This window comes from Chiloscyllium plagiosum, unplaced genomic scaffold (assembly GCF_037043375.1).
Source record: "Chiloscyllium plagiosum isolate Xiang-an unplaced genomic scaffold, Cpla_swu_hap1 HiC_scaffold_12, whole genome shotgun sequence".
NCBI classification, from domain to species: domain Eukaryota; kingdom Metazoa; phylum Chordata; class Chondrichthyes; order Orectolobiformes; family Hemiscylliidae; genus Chiloscyllium; species Chiloscyllium plagiosum.
The window spans coordinates 92,364,145-92,389,762 of NW_028270150.1; the positions used below are offsets into that span (position 1 = coordinate 92,364,145).

Consider the following 25,618-nt stretch of genomic DNA (forward strand, 5'->3'; position numbering starts at 1 on the left):
TGAATCCACGATCAGTTATTGTAGTGAATCTGCAGTCAATGCCTGTAATTAACCCAAAGTCTGTGCCTGATGTGAATCCACAGTCAGTGTCTGTAGTTAATCTACAATCAGTGCTTGTAGTGAATCCAAAGTCAGTGTCTGTAGTGAATCCGCAGTCAGTGCCTGTAGTTAATCCACAGTCAGTACCTGTTGTGAATCCACAGTCAGTGCCTGTAGTTAATCTACAATCAGTGTCTGATGTGAATCCACAGTCAGTATCTGTAGTGTATCCACAGTCAGTGCCTGTAGTTAATCTACAATCAGTGCTTGTAGTGAATCCAAAGTCAGTGTCTGTAGTGAATCCGCAGTCAGTGCCTGTAGTTAATCCACAGTCAGTACCTGTTGTGAATCCACAGTCAGTGCCTGTAGTTAATCTACAATCAGAGCCTGTAGTGAATCTGCAGTCAGTGTCACTTGTGAATCCGCAGTCAGTGCCTGATGTGAATCCGCAGTCAGTGCCTGTAGTTAATCTACAATCAGTACCTGATGTGAATCCAAAGTCAGTGTCACTTGTGAATCCGCAGTCAGTGCCAGTAGTGAATCCACAGTCAGTGCCTGTAATTAATCTACAATCAGTGCCTCTAGTGGATCCACAGTCTGTGTCTGTAGTGAATCCACAGTCAGTGCCTGTATTTAATCTGCAATCAGTGCCTGATGTGAATCCACACTCAGTGTCTGTAGTGAATCCGCAGTCAGTGACAGTGGTGAATCCACAGTCGGTGCCAGTAGTGAATCCGCAGTCAGTGCCAGTAGAGAATCCACAGTCAGTGCCTGTAGTTAATCTGCAGTCAGTGTCTGCTGTGAATCCACACTCAGTGCCAGTAGTGAATCCACAGTCAGTTACTGTAGTGAATCCACAGTCAGTGTCTGTAGTTAACCCAAAGTCAGTGCCTGATGTGAATCCACAGTTAGTGCCTGCAGTTAATCTACAATCAGTGCCTGTAGTGAATCCACGATCAGTTATTGTAGTGAATCTGCAGTCAATGCCTGTAATTAACCCAAAGTCTGTGCCTGATGTGAATCCACAGTCAGTGTCTGTAGTTAATCTACAATCAGTGCTTGTAGTGAATCCAAAGTCAGTGTCTGTAGTGAATCCGCAGTCAGTGCCTGTAGTTAATCCACAGTCAGTACCTGTTGTGAATCCACAGTCAGTGCCTGTAGTTAATCTACAATCAGTGTCTGATGTGAATCCACAGTCAGTATCTGTAGTGTATCCACAGTCAGTGCCTGTAGTTAATCTACAATCAGTGCTTGTAGTGAATCCAAAGTCAGTGTCTGTAGTGAATCCGCAGTCAGTGCCTGTAGTTAATCCACAGTCAGTACCTGTTGTGAATCCACAGTCAGTGCCTGTAGTTAATCTACAATCTGTGCCTGATGTGAATCCACAGTCAGTGTCACTTGTGAATCCGCAGTCAGTGCCAGTAGTGAATCCACAGTCAGTGCGTGTACTTAATCCACAATCAGTGCGTGTAGTTAATCCACAATCAGTGCCTGTAGTGAATCCACAGTCAGTGCGGGTTGTGAATCCACAGTCAGTGCGTGTAGTTAATCTACAATCAGTGCCTGTATTGAATTTGCAGTCAGTGCCTGTATTGAATCTGCGGTCAGTACCTGTAGTTATTCCACTGTCAATGCCTGATGCGAATCCACAGTCAGTGTCACTTGTGAATCCGCAGTCAGTGCCAGTAATGAATCCACAGTCAGTGCCAGTAGTTTATCTACAATCAGTGCCTGATGTGAATGCACAGTGTCTGTAGTGAATCCACGGTCAGTTATTGTAGTGAATCCGCAGTCAGTGCCTGTAGTTAACCCAAAGTCAGTGCCTGATCTGAATCCACAGTCAGTGCCTGTAGTGAATCCGCAGTCAGTGCCTGTAGTGAATCCACAGTCAATGCCTGTAGTTAATCTAAAATCTGTGCCTGATGTGAATCCGCAGTCAGTGCCTGTAGTGAATCCGCAGTCAGTGCCAGTAGTGAATCCACAGTCAGTGCCTGTAGTGAATCCGCTGTCAGTGCCAGTAATGAATCCACAGTCAGTGCCTGGAGTGAATCCACAGTTAGTGTCACTTTTGAATCCGCAGTCAGTGCCATATGTGAATCCACAGTCATTGCCTGTAGTTAATCTGCAATCAGTGCCTGTAGTGAATCCGCAGTCAGTGCCAGTAGTTAATCCACATTCAGTGTCTGTAGTGAATCCACAATCAGTGCCTGATGTGAATCGACAGTCAGTGTCTGTAGTGAATCCGCAGTCAGTGTCTGTAGTGAATCCACAATCAGTGCCTGATGTGAATTGACAGTCAGTGTGTGTAGTGAATCCGCAGTCAGTGTCTGTAGTGAATCCGCAGTCAGTGTCTGCAGTGAATCCACAGTCAGTGACTGTAGTGAATCCACAGTCAGTGCCTGTATTGAATCCACAGTCAGTGCCTTTTGTTATTCCACTGTCAGTGCCTGATGTAAATCCACAGTCAGTGTCTGTAGTAAATCGACAATCAGTGCCTGATGTGAATCCACAGTCAGTGTCTGTAGTGAACCCACTGTCAGTGCCTGTAGTTAATCTACAATCAGTGTCTGATGTGAATCCACAGTCAGTGCCTGATGTGAATCCACGGTCTGTTATTGTAGTGAATCCACAGTCAGTGCCTGTAGTTAATCTACAGTCAGTGCCTGTTGTGAACCACCAGTCAGTGCCTGTAGTGAACCCACCGTCAGTGCCTGTAGCGAATCCACAGTCAGTTCCTGCAGTGAATCCACTGTCAGTAGCTGTAGTGAATCCACAGTCAGTGCCTGTAGTTAATCTACAATCAGTGCCTGATGTGAATCCACAGTCAGTGTCTGTAGTGAATCCACAGTCAGTGCCTGTAGTTAATCTACAATCTGTGCCTGACGTGCATCCACAGTCAGTGTCACTTGTGAATCCGCAGTCAGTGCAGGTAATGAATCCACAGTCAGTGCCTGTAGTTAGTCTACAATCAGTGCCCGATGTGAATCCACAGTCAGTGTCTGTAGTGAATCCACGGTCAGTTATTGTAGTGAATCCGCAGTCAGTGCCTGTAGTTAACCCAAAGTCAGTGCCTGATGTGAATCCACAGTCAGTGCCTGTAGTTAATCTACAATCAGTGCCTGATGTGAATCCACAGTCAGTGTCTGTAGTGAATCCGCAGTCAGTGTCTGTATTGAATCCACAGTCAGTGCCTGTATTTAATCTAAAATCAGTGCCTGATGTGATCCACAGTCAGTGTCTGTAGTGAATCCACGGTCAGTTATTGTAGTGAATCCGCAGTCAGTGCCTGTAGTTAACCCAAAGTCAGTGCCTGATGTGAATCCACAGTCAGTGCCTGTAGTTAATCTACAATCAGTGCCTGATGTGAATCCACAGTCAGTGTCTGTATTGAATCCACAGTCAGTGCCTGTAGTGAATCCACAGTCAATGCCTGTAGTTAATCTAAAATCTGTGCCTGATGTGAATCCGCAGTCAGTGCCTGTAGTGAATCCGCAGTCAGTGCCTGTAGTTAATCTACAATCAGTACCTGATGTGAATCCAAAGTCAGTGTCACTTGTGAATCCGCAGTCAGTGCCATTAGTGAATCCACAGTCAGTGCCTGTAATTAATCTACAATCAGTGCCTCTAGTGGATCCACAGTCTGTGTCTGTAGTGAATCCACAGTCAGTGCCTGTATTTAATCTGCAATCAGTGCCTGATGTGAATCCACACTCAGTGTCTGTAGTGAATCCGCAGTCAGTGACAGTGGTGAATCCACAGTCGGTGCCAGTAGTGAATCCGCAGTCAGTGCCAGTAGAGAATCCACAATCAGTGCCTGTAGTTAATCTGCAGTCAGTGTCTGCTGTGAATCCACACTCAGTGCCAGTAGTGAATCCACAGTCAGTGCCTGTAGTTAATCTACAAGCAGTGCCTGATGTGAATCCACAGTCAGTGTCTGTAGTGATTCCGCAGTCAGTGCCTGTCGTTAATCTACAGTCAGTGCCTGATGTGAATCCACAGTCAGTGAGTGTAGTTAATCTACAATCAGTGCCTGTAGTGAATCCGCAGTCAGTGCCTGTAGTGAACCCACAGTCAGTGTCTGTAGTGAATCCAAAGTCAGTGCGTGTAGTTAATCTACAGTCAGTGCCTGATGTGAATCCACAGTCAGTGTCACTTGTGAATCCGAAGTCAGTGCCAGTAGTGAATCCACAGTCAGTGCCTGTAGTTAATCTACAATCAGTGCCTGAAGTGAATCCACAGTCAGTGCCTGTAGTGAATCCGCAGTCAGTGCCAGTAATGAATCCACAGTCAGTGTCTGTAGTGAATCCAGTCAGTGCCTGTTGTTGATCCACAGTCAGTGCCTGTAGTTAATCTACAATCAGTGCCTGTAGTGAATCCACGGTCAGTTATTTTAGTGAATCTGCAGTCAGTGCCTGGAGTTAACCCAATGTCTGTGCCTGATGTGAATCCACAGTCTGTGCCTGCAGTTAATCTACTATCAGTGCTTGTAGTGAATCCAAAGTCATTGTCTGTAGTGAATCCGCAGACAGTGCCTGTAGATAATCCTCAGTCTGTACCTGTAGTGAATCCACAGTCAGTGCCTGTAGTGAATCCACAATCAGTGCCTGTAGTTAATCTACAATCAGTGTCTGATGTGAATCCACAGTCAGTGTCTGTAGTGTATCCACAGTCAGTGCCTGTAGTTAATCTACAATCAGTGCCTGATGTGAATCCACAGTCAGTGTCACTTGTTCATCGGCCGTCAGTGCCAGTAGTGAATCCACAGTCAGTGCCTGTAGTTAATCTACAATCAGTACCTGTAGTGAATCTGCAGTCATTGTCAATTGCGAAACCGCAGTCACTGCCAGTAGTGAATCCACAATCAGTGCCTGATGTGAATCCACAGTCAGTGTCTGTAGTGAATCCACAGTTAATGCCTGTAGTTAATCCACAGTAAGTGCCTGTAATGAATCCACAGTCAGTTACTGTAGTGAATCCACAGTCAGTGTCTGTAGTTAACCCAAAGTCAGTGCCTGATGTGAATCCACAGTCAGTGCCTGTAGTTAATCTACAATCAGTGCCTGTAGTGAATCCACGATCAGTTATTGTAGTGAATCTGCAGTCAATGCCTGTAATTAACCCAAAGTCTGTGCCTGATGTGAATCCACAGTCAGTGTCTGTAGTTAATCTACAATCAGTGCTTGTAGTGAATCCAAAGTCAGTGTCTGTAGTGAATCCGCAGTCAGTGCCTGTAGTTAATCCACAGTCAGTACCTGTTGTGAATCCACAGTCAGTGCCTGTAGTTAATCTACAATCAGTGTCTGATGTGAATCCACAGTCAGTATCTGTAGTGTATCCACAGTCAGTGCCTGTAGTTAATCTACAATCAGTGCTTGTAGTGAATCCAAAGTCAGTGTCTGTAGTGAATCCGCAGTCAGTGCCTGTAGTTAATCCACAGTCAGTACCTGTTGTGAATCCACAGTCAGTGCCTGTAGTTAATCTACAATCAGAGCCTGTAGTGAATCTGCAGTCAGTGTCACTTGTGAATCCGCAGTCAGTGCCTGATGTGAATCCGCAGTCAGTGCCTGTAGTTAATCTACAATCAGTACCTGATGTGAATCCAAAGTCAGTGTCACTTGTGAATCCGCAGTCAGTGCCAGTAGTGAATCCACAGTCAGTGCCTGTAATTAATCTACAATCAGTGCCTCTAGTGGATCCACAGTCTGTGTCTGTAGTGAATCCACAGTCAGTGCCTGTATTTAATCTGCAATCAGTGCCTGATGTGAATCCACACTCAGTGTCTGTAGTGAATCCGCAGTCAGTGACAGTGGTGAATCCACAGTCGGTGCCAGTAGTGAATCCGCAGTCAGTGCCAGTAGAGAATCCACAGTCAGTGCCTGTAGTTAATCTGCAGTCAGTGTCTGCTGTGAATCCACACTCAGTGCCAGTAATGAATCCACAGTCAGTTACTGTAGTGAATCCACAGTCAGTGTCTGTAGTTAACCCAAAGTCAGTGCCTGATGTGAATCCACAGTTAGTGCCTGCAGTTAATCTACAATCAGTGCCTGTAGTGAATCCACGATCAGTTATTGTAGTGAATCTGCAGTCAATGCCTGTAATTAACCCAAAGTCTGTGCCTGATGTGAATCCACAGTCAGTGTCTGTAGTTAATCTACAATCAGTGCTTGTAGTGAATCCAAAGTCAGTGTCTGTAGTGAATCCGCAGTCAGTGCCTGTAGTTAATCCACAGTCAGTACCTGTTGTGAATCCACAGTCAGTGCCTGTAGTTAATCTACAATCAGTGTCTGATGTGAATCCACAGTCAGTATCTGTAGTGTATCCACAGTCAGTGCCTGTAGTTAATCTACAATCAGTGCTTGTAGTGAATCCAAAGTCAGTGTCTGTAGTGAATCCGCAGTCAGTGCCTGTAGTTAATCCACAGTCAGTACCTGTTGTGAATCCACAGTCAGTGCCTGTAGTTAATCTACAATCTGTGCCTGATGTGAATCCACAGTCAGTGTCACTTGTGAATCCGCAGTCAGTGCCAGTAGTGAATCCACAGTCAGTGCGTGTACTTAATCCACAATCAGTGCGTGTAGTTAATCCACAATCAGTGCCTGTAGTGAATCCACAGTCAGTGCGGGTTGTGAATCCAGTCAGTGCGTGTAGTTAATCTACAATCAGTGCCTGTATTGAATTTGCAGTCAGTGCCTGTATTGAATCTGCGGTCAGTACCTGTAGTTATTCCACTGTCAATGCCTGATGCGAATCCACAGTCAGTGTCACTTGTGAATCCGCAGTCAGTGCCAGTAATGAATCCACAGTCAGTGCCAGTAGTTTATCTACAATCAGTGCCTGATGTGAATGCACAGTGTCTGTAGTGAATCCACGGTCAGTTATTGTAGTGAATCCGCAGTCAGTGCCTGTAGTTAACCCAAAGTCAGTGCCTGATCTGAATCCACAGTCAGTGCCTGTAGTGAATCCGCAGTCAGTGCCTGTAGTGAATCCACAGTCAATGCCTGTAGTTAATCTAAAATCTGTGCCTGATGTGAATCCGCAGTCAGTGCCTGTAGTGAATCCGCAGTCAGTGCCAGTAGTGAATCCACAGTCAGTGCCTGTAGTGAATCCGCTGTCAGTGCCAGTAATGAATCCACAGTCAGTGCCTGGAGTGAATCCACAGTTAGTGTCACTTTTGAATCCGCAGTCAGTGCCATATGTGAATCCACAGTCATTGCCTGTAGTTAATCTGCAATCAGTGCCTGTAGTGAATCCGCAGTCAGTGCCAGTAGTTAATCCACATTCAGTGTCTGTAGTGAATCCACAATCAGTGCCTGATGTGAATCGACAGTCAGTGTCTGTAGTGAATCCGCAGTCAGTGTCTGTAGTGAATCCACAATCAGTGCCTGATGTGAATTGACAGTCAGTGTGTGTAGTGAATCCGCAGTCAGTGTCTGTAGTGAATCCGCAGTCAGTGTCTGCAGTGAATCCACAGTCAGTGACTGTAGTGAATCCACAGTCAGTGCCTGTATTGAATCCACAGTCAGTGCCTTTTGTTATTCCACTGTCAGTGCCTGATGTAAATCCACAGTCAGTGTCTGTAGTAAATCGACAATCAGTGCCTGATGTGAATCCACAGTCAGTGTCTGTAGTGAACCCACTGTCAGTGCCTGTAGTTAATCTACAATCAGTGTCTGATGTGAATCCACAGTCAGAGCCTGATGTGAATCCACGGTCTGTTATTGTAGTGAATCCACAGTCAGTGCCTGTAGTTAATCTACAGTCAGTGCCTGTTGTGAACCACCAGTCAGTGCCTGTAGTGAACCCACCGTCAGTGCCTGTAGCGAATCCACAGTCAGTTCCTGCAGTGAATCCACTGTCAGTAGCTGTAGTGAATCCACAGTCAGTGCCTGTAGTTAATCTACAATCAGTGCCTGATGTGAATCCACAGTCAGTGTCTGTAGTGAATCCACAGTCAGTGCCTGTAGTTAATCTACAATCTGTGCCTGACGTGCATCCACAGTCAGTGTCACTTGTGAATCCGCAGTCAGTGCAGGTAATGAATCCACAGTCAGTGCCTGTAGTTAGTCTACAATCAGTGCCCGATGTGAATCCACAGTCAGTGTCTGTAGTGAATCCACGGTCAGTTATTGTAGTGAATCCGCAGTCAGTGCCTGTAGTTAACCCAAAGTCAGTGCCTGATGTGAATCCACAGTCAGTGCCTGTAGTTAATCTACAATCAGTGCCTGATGTGAATCCACAGTCAGTGTCTGTAGTGAATCCGCAGTCAGTGTCTGTATTGAATCCACAGTCAGTGCCTGTATTTAATCTAAAATCAGTGCCTGATGTGATCCACAGTCAGTGTCTGTAGTGAATCCACGGTCAGTTATTGTAGTGAATCCGCAGTCAGTGCCTGTAGTTAACCCAAAGTCAGTGCCTGATGTGAATCCACAGTCAGTGCCTGTAGTTAATCTACAATCAGTGCCTGATGTGAATCCACAGTCAGTGTCTGTATTGAATCCACAGTCAGTGCCTGTAGTGAATCCACAGTCAATGCCTGTAGTTAATCTAAAATCTGTGCCTGATGTGAATCCGCAGTCAGTGCCTGTAGTGAATCCGCAGTCAGTGCCTGTAGTTAATCTACAATCAGTACCTGATGTGAATCCAAAGTCAGTGTCACTTGTGAATCCGCAGTCAGTGCCATTAGTGAATCCACAGTCAGTGCCTGTAATTAATCTACAATCAGTGCCTCTAGTGGATCCACAGTCTGTGTCTGTAGTGAATCCACAGTCAGTGCCTGTATTTAATCTGCAATCAGTGCCTGATGTGAATCCACACTCAGTGTCTGTAGTGAATCCGCAGTCAGTGACAGTGGTGAATCCACAGTCGGTGCCAGTAGTGAATCCGCAGTCAGTGCCAGTAGAGAATCCACAATCAGTGCCTGTAGTTAATCTGCAGTCAGTGTCTGCTGTGAATCCACACTCAGTGCCAGTAGTGAATCCACAGTCAGTGCCTGTAGTTAATCTACAAGCAGTGCCTGATGTGAATCCACAGTCAGTGTCTGTAGTGATTCCGCAGTCAGTGCCTGTCGTTAATCTACAGTCAGTGCCTGATGTGAATCCACAGTCAGTGAGTGTAGTTAATCTACAATCAGTGCCTGTAGTGAATCCGCAGTCAGTGCCTGTAGTGAACCCACAGTCAGTGTCTGTAGTGAATCCAAAGTCAGTGCGTGTAGTTAATCTACAGTCAGTGCCTGATGTGAATCCACAGTCAGTGTCACTTGTGAATCCGAAGTCAGTGCCAGTAGTGAATCCACAGTCAGTGCCTGTAGTTAATCTACAATCAGTGCCTGAAGTGAATCCACAGTCAGTGCCTGTAGTGAATCCGCAGTCAGTGCCAGTAATGAATCCACAGTCAGTGTCTGTAGTGAATCCAGTCAGTGCCTGTTGTTGATCCACAGTCAGTGCCTGTAGTTAATCTACAATCAGTGCCTGTAGTGAATCCACGGTCAGTTATTTTAGTGAATCTGCAGTCAGTGCCTGGAGTTAACCCAATGTCTGTGCCTGATGTGAATCCACAGTCTGTGCCTGCAGTTAATCTACTATCAGTGCTTGTAGTGAATCCAAAGTCATTGTCTGTAGTGAATCCGCAGACAGTGCCTGTAGATAATCCTCAGTCTGTACCTGTAGTGAATCCACAGTCAGTGCCTGTAGTGAATCCACAATCAGTGCCTGTAGTTAATCTACAATCAGTGTCTGATGTGAATCCACAGTCAGTGTCTGTAGTGTATCCACAGTCAGTGCCTGTAGTTAATCTACAATCAGTGCCTGATGTGAATCCACAGTCAGTGTCACTTGTTCATCGGCCGTCAGTGCCAGTAGTGAATCCACAGTCAGTGCCTGTAGTTAATCTACAATCAGTACCTGTAGTGAATCTGCAGTCATTGTCAATTGCGAAACCGCAGTCACTGCCAGTAGTGAATCCACAATCAGTGCCTGATGTGAATCCACAGTCAGTGTCTGTAGTGAATCCACAGTTAATGCCTGTAGTTAATCCACAGTAAGTGCCTGTAATGAATCCACAGTCAGTTACTGTAGTGAATCCACAGTCAGTGTCTGTAGTTAACCCAAAGTCAGTGCCTGATGTGAATCCACAGTCAGTGCCTGTAGTTAATCTACAATCAGTGCCTGTAGTGAATCCACGATCAGTTATTGTAGTGAATCTGCAGTCAATGCCTGTAATTAACCCAAAGTCTGTGCCTGATGTGAATCCACAGTCAGTGCCTGTAGTTAATCTACAATCAGTGCTTGTAGTGAATCCAAAGTCAGGGTCTGTAGTGAATCCGCAGTCAGTGCCTGTAGTTAATCCACAGTCAGTACCTGTTGTGAATCCACAGTCAGTGCCTATAGTTAATCTACAATCAGTGTCTGATGTGAATCCACAGTCAGTATCTGTAGTGTATCCACAGTCACTGCATGTAGTTAATCTACAATCAGTGCCTGATGTGAATCCACTGTCAGTGTCACTTGTTAATCCGCAGTCAGTGCCAGTAGTGAATCCACAGTCAGTGACTGTAGTTAATCGACAATCTGTGCCTGATGTGAATCCACAGTCAGTGTCACTTGTGAATCCGCAGTCAGTGCCAGTAGTGAATCCACAGTCAGTGCGTATAGTTAATCCACAATCAGTGCCTGATGTGAATCCACAGTCAGTGCGTGTAGTTAATCCACAATCAGTGCCTGATGTGAATCCACAGTCAGTGCGTGTAGTTAATCCACAATCAGTGCCTGATGTGAATCCACAGTCAGTGCCTGTAGTGAATCCACAGTCAGTGTGTGTAGTTAATCCACAATCAGTGCCTGATGTGAATCCACAGTCAGTGCGTGTAGTTAATCTACAATCAGTGCCTGTATTGAATCTGCAGTCAGTGCCTGTATTGAATCTGCGGTCAGTACCTGTAGTTATTCCACTGTCAATGCCTGATGCGAATCCACAGTCAGTGTCACTTGTGAATCCGCAGTCAGTGCCAGTAATGAATCCACAGTCAGTGCCTGTAGTTTATCTACTATCAGTGCCTGATGTGAATGCACAGTCAGTGTCTGTAGTGACTCCACGGTCAGTTATTGTAGTGAATCCGCAGTCAGTGCCTGTAGTTAACCCAAAGTCAGTGCCTGATCTGAATCCACAGTCAGTGCCTGTAGTTAATCTACAATCAGTGCCTGATGTGAATCCACCGTCAGTTCCTATAGTGAATCTGCAGTCAGTGTCTGTAGTGAATCCGCAGTCAGTGCCTGTAGTGAATCCGCAGTCAGTGCCAGTAGTGAATCCACAGTCAGTGCCTGGAGTGAATCCACAGTCAGTGTCACTTGTGAATCCGCAGTCAGTGCCTGATGTGACTCCACAGTCAGTGCCTGTAGTTAATCTGCAATCAGTGCCTCTAGTGGATCCACAGTCTGTGTCTGTAGTGAATCCACAGTCAGTGCCTGTATTTAATCTGCAATCAGTGTCTGTAGTGAATCCGCAGTCAGTGACAGTGGTGAATCCACAGTCGGTGCCAGTAGTGAATCCGCAGTCAGTGCCAGTCGAGAATCCACAGTCAGTGCCTGTAGTTAATCTGCAGTCAGTGTCTGCTGTGAATCCACACTCAGTGCCAGTAGTGAATCCACAGTCAGTGCCTGTAGTTAATCTACAATCATTGTATGTAGTCAATCCACAGTCAGTGCCAGTAGTGAATCCACAGTCAGTGCCTGTAGTTAATCTACAAGCAGTGCCTGATGTGAATCCACAGTCAGTGTCTGTAGTGATTCCGCAGTCAGTGCCTGTCGTTAATCTACAGTCAGTGCCTGATGTGAAACCACAGTCAGTGAGTGTAGTTAATCTACAATCAGTGCCTGTAGTGAATCCGCAGTCAGTGCCTGTAGTGAACCCACAGTCAGTGTCTGTAGTGAATCCAAAGTCAGTGCGTGTAGTTAATCTACAGTCAGTGCCTGATGTGAATCCACAGTCAGTGTCACTTGTGAATCCGAAGTCAGTGCCAGTAGTGAATCCACAGTCAGTGCCTGTAGTTAATCTACAATCAGTGCCTGAAGTGAATCCACAGTCAGTGCCTGTAGTGAATCCGCAGTCAGTGCCAGTAATGAATCCACAGTCAGTGCCTGTAGTTAATCCACAATCAGTGCCTGATATGAATCCACAGTCAGTGTCTGTAGTGAATCCAGTCTGTGCCTGTTGTTGATCCACAGTCAGTGCCTGTAGTTAATCTACAATCAGTGCCTGTAGTGAATCCACGGTCAGTTATTTTAGTGAATCTGCAGTCAGTGCCTGGAGTTAACCCAATGTCTGTGCCTGATGTGAATCCACAGTCTGTGCCTGCAGTTAATCTACTATCAGTGCTTGTAGTGAATCCAAAGTCATTGTCTGTAGTGAATCCGCAGACAGTGCCTGTAGATAATCCTCAGTCTGTACCTGTAGTGAATCCACAGTCAGTGCCTGTAGTGAATCCACAATCAGTGCCTGTAGTTAATCTACAATCAGTGTCTGATGAGAATCCACAGTCAGTGTCTGTAGTGTATCCACAGTCAGTGCCTGTAGTTAATCTACAATCAGTGCCTGATGTGAATCCACAGTCCGTGTCACTTGTTCATCGGCCGTCAGTGCCAGTAGTGAATCCACAGTCAGTGCCTGTAGTTAATCTACAATCAGTACCTGTAGTGAATCTGCAGTCATTGTCAATTGCGAAACCGCAGTCACTGCCAGTAGTGAATCCACAATCAGTGCCTGATGTGAATCCACAGTCAGTGTCTGTAGTGAATCCACAGTTAATGCCTGTAGTTAATCCACAGTAAGTGCCTGTAATGAATCCACAGTCAGTTACTGTAGTGAATCCACAGTCAGTGTCTGTAGTTAACCCAAAGTCAGTGCCTGATGTGAATCCACAGTCAGTGCCTGTAGTTAATCTACAATCAGTGCCTGTAGTGAATCCACGATCAGTTATTGTAGTGAATCTGCAGTCAATGCCTGTAATTAACCCAAAGTCTGTGCCTGATGTGAATCCACAGTCAGTGCCTGTAGTTAATCTACAATCAGTGCTTGTAGTGAATCCAAAGTCAGTGTCTGTAGTGAATCCGCAGTCAGTGCCTGTAGTTAATCCACAGTCAGTACCTGTTGTGAATCCACAGTCAGTGCCTGTAGTTAATCTACAATCAGTGTCTGATGTGAATCCACAGTCAGTATCTGTAGTGTATCCACAGTCAGTGCCTGTAGTTAATCTACAATCAGTGCCTGATGTGAATCCACTGTCAGTGTCACTTGTTAATCCGCAGTCAGTGCCAGTAGTGAATCCACAGTCAGTGACTGTAGTTAATCGACAATCTGTGCCTGATGTGAATCCACAGTCAGTGTCACTTGTGAATCCACAGTCAGTGCCAGTAGTGAATCCACAGTCAGTGCGTATAGTTAATCCACAATCAGTGCCTGATGTGAATCCACAGTCAGTGCGTGTAGTTAATCCACAATCAGTGCCTGATGTGAATCCACAGTCAGTGCGTGTAGTTAATCCACAATCAGTGCCTGATGTGAATCCACAGTCAGTGCCTGTAGTGAATCCACAGTCAGTGTGTGTAGTTAATCTACAATCAGTGCCTGTATTGAATCTGCAGTCAGTGCCTGTATTGAATCTGCGGTCAGTACCTGTAGTTATTCCACTGTCAATGCCTGATGCGAATCCACAGTCAGTGTCACTTGTGAATCCGCAGTCAGTGCCAGTAATGAATCCACAGTCAGTGCCTGTAGTTTATCTACTATTAGTGCCTGATGTGAATGCACAGTCAGTGTCTGTAGTGAATCCACGGTCAGTTATTGTAGTGAATCCGCAGTCAGTGCCTGTAGTTAACCCAGAGTCAGTGCCTGATCTGAATCCACAGTCAGTGCCTGTAGTTAATCTACAATCAGTGCCTGATGTGAATCCACCGTCAGTTCCTATAGTGAATCTGCAGTCTGTGTCTGTAGTGAATCCGCAGTCAGTGCCTGTAGTGAATCCGCAGTCAGTGCCAGTAGTGAATCCACAGTCAGTGCCTGGAGTGAATCCACAGTCAGTGTCACTTGTGAATCCGCAGTCAGTGTCTGATGTGACTCCACAGTCAGTGCCTGTAGTTAATCTGCAATCAGTGCCTGATGTGAATCCACAGTCAGTGAGTGTAGTTAATCTACAATCAGTGCCTGTAGTGAATCCGCAGTCAGTGCCTGTAGTGAACCCACAGTCAGTGTCTGTAGTGAATCCAAAGTCAGTGCGTGTAGTTAATCTACAGTCAGTGCCTGATGTGAATCCACAGTCAGTGTCACTTGTGAATCCGAAGTCAGTGCCAGTAGTGAATCCACAGTCAGTGCCTGTAGTTAATCTACAATCAGTGCCTGAAGTGAATCCACAGTCAGTGCCTGTAGTGAATCCGCAGTCAGTGCCAGTAATGAATCCACAGTCAGTGCCTGTAGTTAATCCACAATCAGTTCCTGATATGAATCCACAGTCAGTGTCTGTAGTGAATCCAGTCTGTGCCTGTTGTTGATCCACAGTCAGTGCCTGTAGTTAATCTACAATCAGTGCCTGTAGTGAATCCACGGTCAGTTATTTTAGTGAATCTGCAGTCAGTGCCTGGAGTTAACCCAATGTCTGTGCCTGATGTGAATCCACAGTCTGTGCCTGCAGTTAATCTACTATCAGTGCTTGTAGTGAATCCAAAGTCATTGTCTGTAGTGAATCCGCAGACAGTGCCTGTAGATAATCCTCAGTCTGTACCTGTAGTGAATCCACAGTCAGTGCCTGTAGTGAATCCACAATCAGTGCCTGTAGTTAATCTACAATCAGTGTCTGATGTGAATCCACAGTCAGTGCCTGTAGTTAATCTACAATCAGTGTCTGATGTGAATCCACAGTCAGTGTCTGTAGTGAATCCACAGTCAGTGCCTGTAGTTAATCTACAATCAGTACCTGTAGTGAATCTGCAGTCATTGTCAATTGCGAAACCGCAGTCACTGCCAGTAGTGAATCCACAATCAGTGCCTGATGTGAATCCACAGTCAGTGTCTGTAGTGAATCCACAGTTAATGCCTGTAGTTAATCCACAGTAAGTGCCTGTAATGAATCCACAGTCAGTTACTGTAGTGAATCCACAGTCAGTGTCTGTAGTTAACCCAAAGTCAGTGCCTGATGTGAATCCACAGTCAGTGCCTGTAGTTAATCTACAATCAGTGCCTGTAGTGAATCCACGATCAGTTATTGTAGTGAATCTGCAGTCAATGCCTGTAATTAACCCAAAGTCTGTGCCTGATGTGAATCCACAGTCAGTGCCTGTAGTTAATCTACAATCAGTGCTTGTAGTGAATCCAAAGTCAGTGTCTGTAGTGAATCCGCAGTCAGTGCCTGTAGTTAATCCACAGTCAGTACCTGTTGTGAATCCACAGTCAGTGCCTGTAGTTAATCTACAATCAGTGTCTGATGTGAATCCACAGTCAGTATCTGTAGTGTATCCACAGTCAGTGCCTGTAGTTAATCTACAATCAGTGCCTGATGTGAATCCACTGTCAGTGTCACTTGTTAATCCGCAGTCAGTGCCAGTAGGGAATCCACAGTCAGTGACTGTAGTTAATCGACAATCTGTGCCTGATGTGAATCCACAGTCAGTGTCACTTGTGAATCCGCAGTCAGTGCCAGTAGTGAATCCACAGTCAGTGCGTATAGTTAATCCACAATCAGTGCCTGATGTGAATCCACAGTCAGTGCGTGTAGTTAATCCACAATCAGTGCCTGATGTGAATCCACAGTCAGTGCCTGTAGTGAATCCACAGTCAGTGTGTGTAGTTAATCCACAATCAGTGCCTGATGTGAATCCACAGTCAGTGCGTGTAGTTAATCTACAATCAGTGCCTGTATTGAATCTGCAGTCAGTGCCTGTATTGAATCTGCGGTCAGTACCTGTAGTTATTCCACTGTCAATGCCTGATGCGAATCCACAGTCAGTGTCACTTGTGAATCCGCAGTCAGTGCCAGTAATGAATCCACAGTCAGTGCCTGTAGTTTATCTACTATCAGTGCCTGATGTGAATGCACAGTCAGTGTCTGTAGTGAATCCACGGTCAGTTATTGTAGTGAATCCGCAGTCAGTGCCTGTAGTTAACCCAAAGTCAGTGCCTGATCTGAATCCACAGTCAGTGCCTGTAGTTAATCTACAATCAGTGCCTGATGTGAATCCACCGTCAGTTCCTATAGTGAATCTGCAGTCACTGTCTGTAGTGAATCCGCAGTCAGTGCCTGTAGTGAATCCGCAGTCAGTGCCAGTAGTGAATCCACAGTCAGTGCCTGGAGTGAATCCACAGTCAGTGTCACTTGTGAATCCGCAGTCAGTGCCTGATGTGACTCCATAGTCAGTGCCTGTAGTTAATCTGCAATCAGTGCCTGTAGTGAATCCGCAGTCAGTGTCTGTATTGAATCCGCAGTCAATGTCTGTAGTGAATCCGCAGTCAGTGCCAGTAGTTAATCCACATTCAGTGTCTGTAGTGAATCCACAATCAGTGCCTGATGTGAATCGACAGTCAGTGTGTGTAGTGAATCCGCAGTCAGTGTCTGTAGTGAATCCACAGTCAGTGTCTGTAGTGAATCCACAGTCAGTGTCTGCAGTGAATCCACAGTCAGTGACTGTAGTGAATCCACAGTCAGTGCCTGTATTGAATCCACAGTCAGTGCCTTTAGTTATTCCACTGTCAGTGCCTGATGTGAATCTACAATCAGTGCCTGATGTGAATCCACAGTCAGAGCCTGATGTGAATCCACCGTCTGTTATTGTAGTGAATCCGCAGTCAGTGCCTGTAGTTAACCTAAAAGTCAGTGCCTGATGTGAATCCACAGTCAGTGCCTGTAGTTAATCTACAGTCAGTGGCTGTTGTGAACCCCCAGTCAGTGCCTGATGTGAACCCACAGTCAGTGCCTGTAGTGAACCCACCGTCAGTGCCTGTAGCGAATCCACAGTCAGTTCCTGCAGTGAATCCACTGTCAGTAGCTGTAGTGAATCCACAGTCAGTGCCTGTAGTTAATCTACAATCAGTGCCTGATGTGAATCCACAGTCAGTGTCTGTAGTGAATCCACAGTCAGTGCCTGTAGTTAATCTACAATCTGTGCCTGATCTGAATCCACAGTCAGTGCCTGTAGTTAATCTACAATCAGTGCCTGATGTGAATCCACCGTCAGTTCCTATAGTGAATCTGCAGTCACTGTCTGTAGTGAATCCGCAGTCAGTGCCTGTAGTGAATCCGCAGTCAGTGCCAGTAGTGAATCCACAGTCAGTGCCTGGAGTGAATCCACAGTCAGTGTCACTTGTGAATCCGCAGTCAGTGCCTGATGTGACTCCATAGTCAGTGCCTGTAGTTAATCTGCAATCAGTGCCTGTAGTGAATCCGCAGTCAGTGTCTGTATTGAATCCGCAGTCAATGTCTGTAGTGAATCCGCAGTCAGTGCCAGTAATGAATCCACAGTCAGTGCCTGTAGTTAATCCACAATCAGTTCCTGATATGAATCCACAGTCAGTGTCTGTAGTGAATCCAGTCTGTGCCTGTTGTTGATCCACAGTCAGTGCCTGTAGTTAATCTACAATCAGTGCCTGTAGTGAATCCACGGTCAGTTATTTTAGTGAATCTGCAGTCAGTGCCTGGAGTTAACCCAATGTCTGTGCCTGATGTGAATCCACAGTCTGTGCCTGCAGTTAATCTACTATCAGTGCTTGTAGTGAATCCAAAGTCATTGTCTGTAGTGAATCCGCAGACAGTGCCTGTAGATAATCCTCAGTCTGTACCTGTAGTGAATCCACAGTCAGTGCCTGTAGTGAATCCACAATCAGTGCCTGTAGTTAATCTACAATCAGTGTCTGATGTGAATCCACAGTCAGTGCCTGTAGTTAATCTACAATCAGTGTCTGATGTGAATCCACAGTCAGTGTCTGTAGTGAATCCACAGTCAGTGCCTGTAGTTAATCTACAATCATTACCTGTAGTGAATCTGCAGTCATTGTCAATTGCGAAACCGCAGTCACTGCCAGTAGTGAATCCACAATCAGTGCCTGATGTGAATCCACAGTCAGTGTCTGTAGTGAATCCACAGTTAATGCCTGTAGTTAATCCACAGTAAGTGCCTGTAATGAATCCACAGTCAGTTACTGTAGTGAATCCACAGTCAGTGTCTGTAGTTAACCCAAAGTCAGTGCCTGATGTGAATCCACAGTCAGTGCCTGTAGTTAATCTACAATCAGTGCCTGTAGTGAATCCACGATCAGTTATTGTAGTGAATCTGCAGTCAATGCCTGTAATTAACCCAAAGTCTGTGCCTGATGTGAATCCACAGTCAGTGCCTGTAGTTAATCTACAATCAGTGCTTGTAGTGAATCCAAAGTCAGTGTCTGTAGTGAATCCGCAGTCAGTGCCTGTAGTTAATCCACAGTCAGTACCTGTTGTGAATCCACAGTCAGTGCCTGTAGTTAATCTACAATCAGTGTCTGATGTGAATCCACAGTCAGTATCTGTAGTGTATCCACAGTCAGTGCCTGTAGTTAATCTACAATCAGTGCCTGATGTGAATCCACTGTCAGTGTCACTTGTTAATCCGCAGTCAGTGCCAGTAGGGAATCCACAGTCAGTGACTGTAGTTAATCGACAATCTGTGCCTGATGTGAATCCACAGTCAGTGTCACTTGTGAATCCGCAGTCAGTGCCAGTAGTGAATCCACAGTCAGTGCGTATAGTTAATCCACAATCAGTGCCTGATGTGAATCCACAGTCAGTGCGTGTAGTTAATCCACAATCAGTGCCTGATGTGAATCCACAGTCAGTGCCTGTAGTGAATCCACAGTCAGTGTGTGTAGTTAATCCACAATCAGTGCCTGATGTGAATCCACAGTCAGTGCGTGTAGTTAATCTACAATCAGTGCCTGTATTGAATCTGCAGTCAGTGCCTGTATTGAATCTGCGGTCAGTACCTGTAGTTATTCCACTGTCAATGCCTGATGCGAATCCACAGTCAGTGTCACTTGTGAATCCGCAGTCAGTGCCAGTAATGAATCCACAGTCAGTGCCTGTAGTTAATCTACAATCAGTGCCTGATGTGAATCCACAGTCAGTCCCTGTAGTGAATCCACAGTCAGTGCCTATCGTGAATCCACAGTCAGTGCCTGTAGCGAATCCACAGTCAGTGTCTGCAGTGAATCTGCAGTTAGTGCCAGTAGTGAATGCACAGTCAGTGCCTGTAATTAATCTACACTCAGTGCCTGATGTGAATACACAGTCAGTGCCTGTAGTGAATCCACAGTCAGTGTCTGCATTAAATCTGCAGTTAGTGCCAGTAGTGAATGCACAGTCAGTGCCTGTAATTAATCTACAGTCAGTGCCTGATGTGAATACACAGTCAGGGCTTGTAGTGAACCCACAGTCAGTGCCTGTAGTGAACCAACAGTAAGTGCCTGATGTGAATCCACTGTCAGTGCCTGTAGTTAATCTACAATCTGTGCCTGATGTGAATCCACAGTCAGTGCCTGTAGTGAACCCACAGTCAGTGCCTGTAGTGAATCCACATTCAGTGCTTGTAGTGAATCAACAGTCAGTGCCTGTAGTGAATCTACAATCAGTGCCTGATGTGAATCCACAGTCAGTGTCACTTGTGAGTCCACAGTCAGTGCCTGATGTGAATACGTAGTCAGTGTCTGTAGTGATTCCACAGTCAGTGCCTGATGTGAATCCACAGTCTGTGTCTTTGTTAATCTACAATCAGTGCCTGATGTGAATCCACAGTCCCTGCCTGATGTGAACCCACAGTCAGTCCCTGTAGTGAACCCACAGTCATTCCTTATAGTGAATCCACTGTCAGTCCCTGTAGTGAATCCACTGTCAGTCCCTGTAGTGAATCCACAGTCAATGCCTGAAATGAATCCACAGTCAGTGCATGTAGTGAATCCGCAGTCTGTGTCTGTAGTGAAACCACAGTCAGTGTCTGTAGTGAATCCACAGTTCGTGCCTGTAGTGAATCTACAATCAGTGACTGATGTGAATCCATAGTCAGTCCCTGTCGTGAATACACAGTCAGTGTCTGTAGTTAATCTTTGAGGAGAAAGTGAGGTCGGCAGATGCTGGAGATCAGAGCTGAAAATGTGTTGCTGGAAAAGCGCAGCAGGTCAGGCAGCATCCAGGGAACAGGAGAATCGACGTTTCGGGCAAAAGCCCTTCTTCAGGATTCCTGAAGAAGGGCTTATGCCCGAAACGTCGATTCTCCTGTTCCCTGGATGCTGCCTGGTCTGTAGTTAATCTACAATCAGTGCCTGATATGAATCCACAGTCAGTGTCTATAGTGAATCCACAGTCAGTGCCTGTAGTTAATCTACAATCAGTGCCTGATGTGAAACCACAGTCAGTCCCTGTAGTGAATCCACAGTCAGTGCCTGTTGCGAATCCACAGTCAGTGTCTGTCGTGAATCCACAGTCAGTCCCTGTAGTGAACCCACAGTCAGTGCCTGTAGTGACTCCAAAGTCAGTGTCTGCCGTGAATCTGCAGTCAGTGCCTGATGTGAATCCACAGTCAGTGCCTGTAGTGATTCCACAGTCAGTGTCTGCTGTGAATCTGCAGTTACTGACTGTAGTAAATCCATAGTCAGTGCCTGTAGTGAATCTACTGTCAGTGCCTGTCATTAATCTACAATCAGTGCCTGATGTGAATCCACAGTCAGTGTCTGTAGTGAATCCACAGTCAGTGCCTGTAGTGAATCCACAGTCAGTGCCTGTAGTCAACCCACAGTCAGTGCCTGTAGTGAATCCACAGTCAGTGCCTGTAGTGAATCCACAGTCAGTCCCTGTAGTGAATCAACAATCATTCCCTGTAGTGAATCCACAGTCAGTGCCTGTAGTTAATCTACAATCAGTGCCTGATGTGAATCCACAGTGTCACATGTGAATCTACAGTCATTGCCTGATGTGAATCCGCAGTAATGCCAGTAGTGATTCCGCAGTCAGTACCTGTAGTGAACCCACAGTCAGTGTCTGTAGTGAATCTACTGTCAGTGCCTGTCATTAATCTACAATCAGTGCCTGTAGTGAATCCACAGTCAGTTACTGTAGTGAATCCACAGTCAGTCCCTGTAGTGAATCCACAGTCAGTGCCTGTAAAGAAATCACAGTCAGTGTCTGCAGTAAATCTGCAGTCAGTCCCTGTAGTGAATCCACAATCAGTGCCAGTAGTGAATCCACAGTCAGTGTCTGTAGTGAATCTCCAATCAGTGACTGATGTGAATCCACAGTCAGTCCCTGTAGTAAATACACAGTCAGTGTCTGTAGTTAATCTACAATCAGTGCCTGATGTGAATCCACAGTCAGTGTCTGTATTGAATCCACAGTCAGTGCCTGTAGTTAATCTACAATCAGTGCCTGATGTGAATCCACAGTCAGTCCCTGTAGTGAATCCACAGTGAGTGCCTGTTGTGAATCCACAGTCAGTGTCTGTCGTGAATCCACAGTCAGTCCCTATAGTGAATCCACAGTCAGTGCCTGTAGTGACTCTACAGTCAGTGTCTGCCGAGAATCTGCAGTCAGTGCCTGATGTGAATCCACAGTCAGTGCCTGTAGTGATTCCACAGTCAGTGTCTGCTGTGAATCTGCAGTTACTGCCTGTAGTAAATCCATAGTCAGTGCCTGTAGTGAATCTACTGTCAGTGCCTGTCATTAATCTACAATCAGTGCCTGATGTGAATCCACAGTCAGTGTCTGTAGTGAATCCACAGTCAGTGCCTGTAGTGAATCCACACTCAGTGCCTGTAGTCAACCCACAGTCAGTGCCTGTAGTGAATCCACAGTCAGTGCCTGTAGTGAATCCACAGTCAGTCCCTGTAGTGAATCAACAATCATTCCCTGTAGTGAATCCACAGTCAGTGCCTGTAGTTAATCTACAATCAGTGCCTGATGTGAATCCACAGTGTCACATGTGAATCTACAGTCATTGCCTGATGTGAATCCGCAGTAATGCCAGTAGTGATTCCGCAGTCAGTGCCTGTAGTGAACCCACAGTCAGTGTCTGTAGTGAATCTACTGTCAGTGCCTGTCATTAATCTACAATCAGTGCCTGTAGTGAATCCACAGTCAGTTACTGTAGTGAATCCACAGTCAGTCCCTGTAGTGAATCCACAGTCAGTGCCTGTAGAGAAACCACAGTCAGTGCCTGTAGTGAATCCACAGTCAGTGCCTGTAAAGAAATCACAGTCAGTGTCTGCAGTAAATCTGCAGTCAGTCCCTGTAGTGAATCCACAATCAGTGCCAGTAGTGAATCCACAGTCAGTGTCTGTAGTGAATCTCCAATCAGTGACTGATGTGAATCCACAGTCAGTCCCTGTAGTAAATACACAGTCAGTGTCTGTAGTTAATCTACAATCAGTGCCTGATGTGAATCCACAGTCAGTGTCTGTATTGAATCCACAGTCAGTGCCTGTAGTTAATCTACAATCAGTGCCTGATGTGAATCCACAGTCAGTCCCTGTAGTGAATCCACAGTCAGTGCCTGTTGTGAATCCACAGTCAGTCCCTATAGTGAATCCACAGTCAGTGCCTGTAGTGACTCTACAGTCAGTGTCTGCCGAGAATCTGCAGTCAGTGCCTGATGTGAATCCACAGTCAGTGTCTGTAGTGAATCCACAGTCAGTGCCTGCTGTGAATCTGCAGTTACTGCCTGTTGTGAATCCACAGTCAGTGTCTGTAGTTAATCAACTTTAAGTGCCTGATGTGAATCCACAGTCAGAGCCTGTAGTGAATCCACAGTCAGTGCCTCTAGTTAATCTACAATCAGTGCCTGATGTGACTCCACAGTCAGTGTCTGTAGTGATTCCGCAGTCAGAGCCTGTAGTTAATCTACAGTCAGTGCCTGATATGAATCCACAGTCAGTGAGTGTAGTTAATCTACAATCAGTGCCTGTAGTGAATCCGCAGTCAGTGCCTGTAGTGAACCCACAGTCAGTGTCTGTATTGAATCCACTGTCAGTGCCTGTCATTAATCTACAGTCAGTGCCTGATGTGAATCCACAGTCAGTGACACTTGTGAATCCGAAGTCAGTGCCAGTAGTGAATCCACAGTCAGTGCCTATAGTGAATCCACAGTCAGTGCCTGTAGTGAATCCACAGTCAGTGTCTGCAGTGAATCTGCAGTTAGTGCCAGCAGTGAATGCACAGTCAGTGCTTGTAGTGAACCCACAGTCAGTGCCTGTAGTGAACCCACAGTAAGTGCCAGATGTGAATCCACTGTCAGTGCCTGTAGTTAATCTACAATCAGTGCCTGATGTGAATCCACAGTCAGTGTCTGTAGTGAACCCACAGTCAGTGCCTGTAGTGAATCCACATTCAGTGCCTGTAGTGAATCAACAGTCAGTGTCTGTATTGAATCCACAGTCAGTGCCTGTAGTGAATCAACAGTCAGTGTCTGTATTGAATCCACAGTCAGTGCCTGTAGTTAATCTACAGTCAGTGCCTGATGTGAATCCACAGTCAGTGTCACTTGTGAATCTGAAGTCAGTGCCAGTAGTGAATCCACAGTCAGTGCCTATAGTGAATCCACAGTCAGTGCCTGTAGTGAATCCACAGTCAGTGTCTGCAGTGAATCTGCAGTTAGTGCCAGCAGTGAATGCACAGTCAGTGCTTGTAATTAATCTACAGTCAGTGCCTGATGTGAATACACAGTCAGGGCTTGTAGTGAACCCACAGTCAGTGCCTGTAGTGAACCCACAGTAAGTGCCAGATGTGAATCCACTGTCAGTGCCTGTAGTTAATCTACAGTCAGTGCCTGATGTGAATCCACAGTCAGTGTCTGTAGTGAACCCACAGTCAGTGCCTGTAGTGAATCCACATTCAGTGCCTGTAGTGAATCAACAGTCAGTGCCTGTAGTGAATCCACAGTCAGTCCCTGTAGTAAATCCACAGTCAGTGCCTGTAGTTAATCTATAATCAGTGCCTGATGTCAATCCACGGTCAGTGTCACTTGTGAGTCCACAGTCAGTGCCTGATGTGAATACGTAGTCAGTGTCTGTAGTGATTCCACAGTCAGTGCCTGTAGTGAACCCAGAGTCAGTGTCTGTAGTGAATGCACAGTCAGAGCCTGTAGTTAATCTACAATCGGTAACTGATGTGAATCCACAGTCAGTGCCTGTAGTGAATCCACAGTCAGTGCCTGTAGTTAACCCAAAGTCAGTGCCTGATGTGAATCCACAGTCAGTGTCTTTGTTAATCTACAATCAGTGCCTGATGTGAATCCACTGTCTGTGCCTGATGTGAACCCACAGTCAGTCCCTGCAGTGAACCCACAGTCAGTCCCTGTAGTGAACCCACAGTCAGTCCTTATAGTGAATCCACTGTCAGTCCATGTAGTGAATCCACAGTCAGTCCTTATAGTGAATCCACTGTCAGTCCCTGTAGTGAATCCACTGTCAGTCCATGTAGTGAATCCATAGCCAATGCCTGAAGTGAGTCCACAGTCAGTGCATGTAGTGAATCCGCAGTCTGTGTCTGTAGTGAATCTGCAGTCAGTGCCTGATGTGAATCCACAGTCAGTGTCTGTAGTGAATCCACAGTCCGTGCCTGTAGTGAATCTACAATCAGTGACTGATGTGAATCCACAGTCAGTCACTGTAGTGAATCCACAGTCAGTGCCTGTAGTCAACCCACAGTCAGTGCCTGATGTGAATCCGCAGTGTCACATGTGAATCTACAGTCATTGCCTGATGTGAATCCACAGTCAGTGCCTGTAGTGAACCCACAGTCAGTGTCTGTAGTGAATCCACTGTCAATGCCTGTCATTAATCTACAATCAGTGCCTGTAGTGAATCCAGTCAGTGCCTGATGTGAATCCACAGTCAATGTCTGCAGTGAATCTGCTGTCAGTGCCTGCACTGAATCCACAGTCAGTCCCTGTAGTGAATCCACAGTCAGTGCCTGTAGTTAATCTACAATCAGTGCCTGATGTGAATCCACAGTCAGTGCCTGTAGTTAATCTACAGTCAGTGCCTGATGTGAATCCACAGTCAGTGAGTGTAGTTAATCTACAATCAGTGCCTGTAGTGAATCCGCAGTCAGTGCCTGTAGTGAACCCACAGTCAGTGTCTGTATTGAATCCACAGTCAGTGCCTGTCATTAATCTACAATCAGTGCCTGTAGTGAATCCAGTCAGTGCCTGATGTGAATCCACAGTCAGTGAGTGTAGTTAATCTACAATCAGTGCCTGTAGTGAATCCGCAGTCAGTGCCTGTAGTGAACCCACAGTCAGTGTCTGTATTGAATCCACAGTCAGTGCCTGTCATTAATCTACAATCAGTGCCTGTAGTGAATCCAGTCAGTGCCTGATGTGAATCCACAGTCAGTCCCTGTAGTGAATCCACAGTCAGTGCCAGTAGAGAATCCACAGTCAGTGTCTGTAGTGAATCTCCAATCAGTGACTGATGTGAATCCACAGTCAGTCCCTGTAGTGAATACACAGTCAGTGTCTGTAGTTAATCTACAGTCAGTGCCTGATGTGAATCCACAGTCAGTGTCTGTAGTGACTCCACACTCAGT

The 25,618-nt window shown here is 45.9% G+C and overlaps 1 protein-coding gene across 2 annotated transcripts in view; it reads left to right on the plus strand.

Annotated features, from left to right (window-relative positions):
• The window catches only part of enox1 (ecto-NOX disulfide-thiol exchanger 1), a 370,711-nt gene that overhangs the window by 202,596 nt on the left and 142,497 nt on the right, over positions 1–25,618 (plus strand). The window lies entirely within an intron of this gene.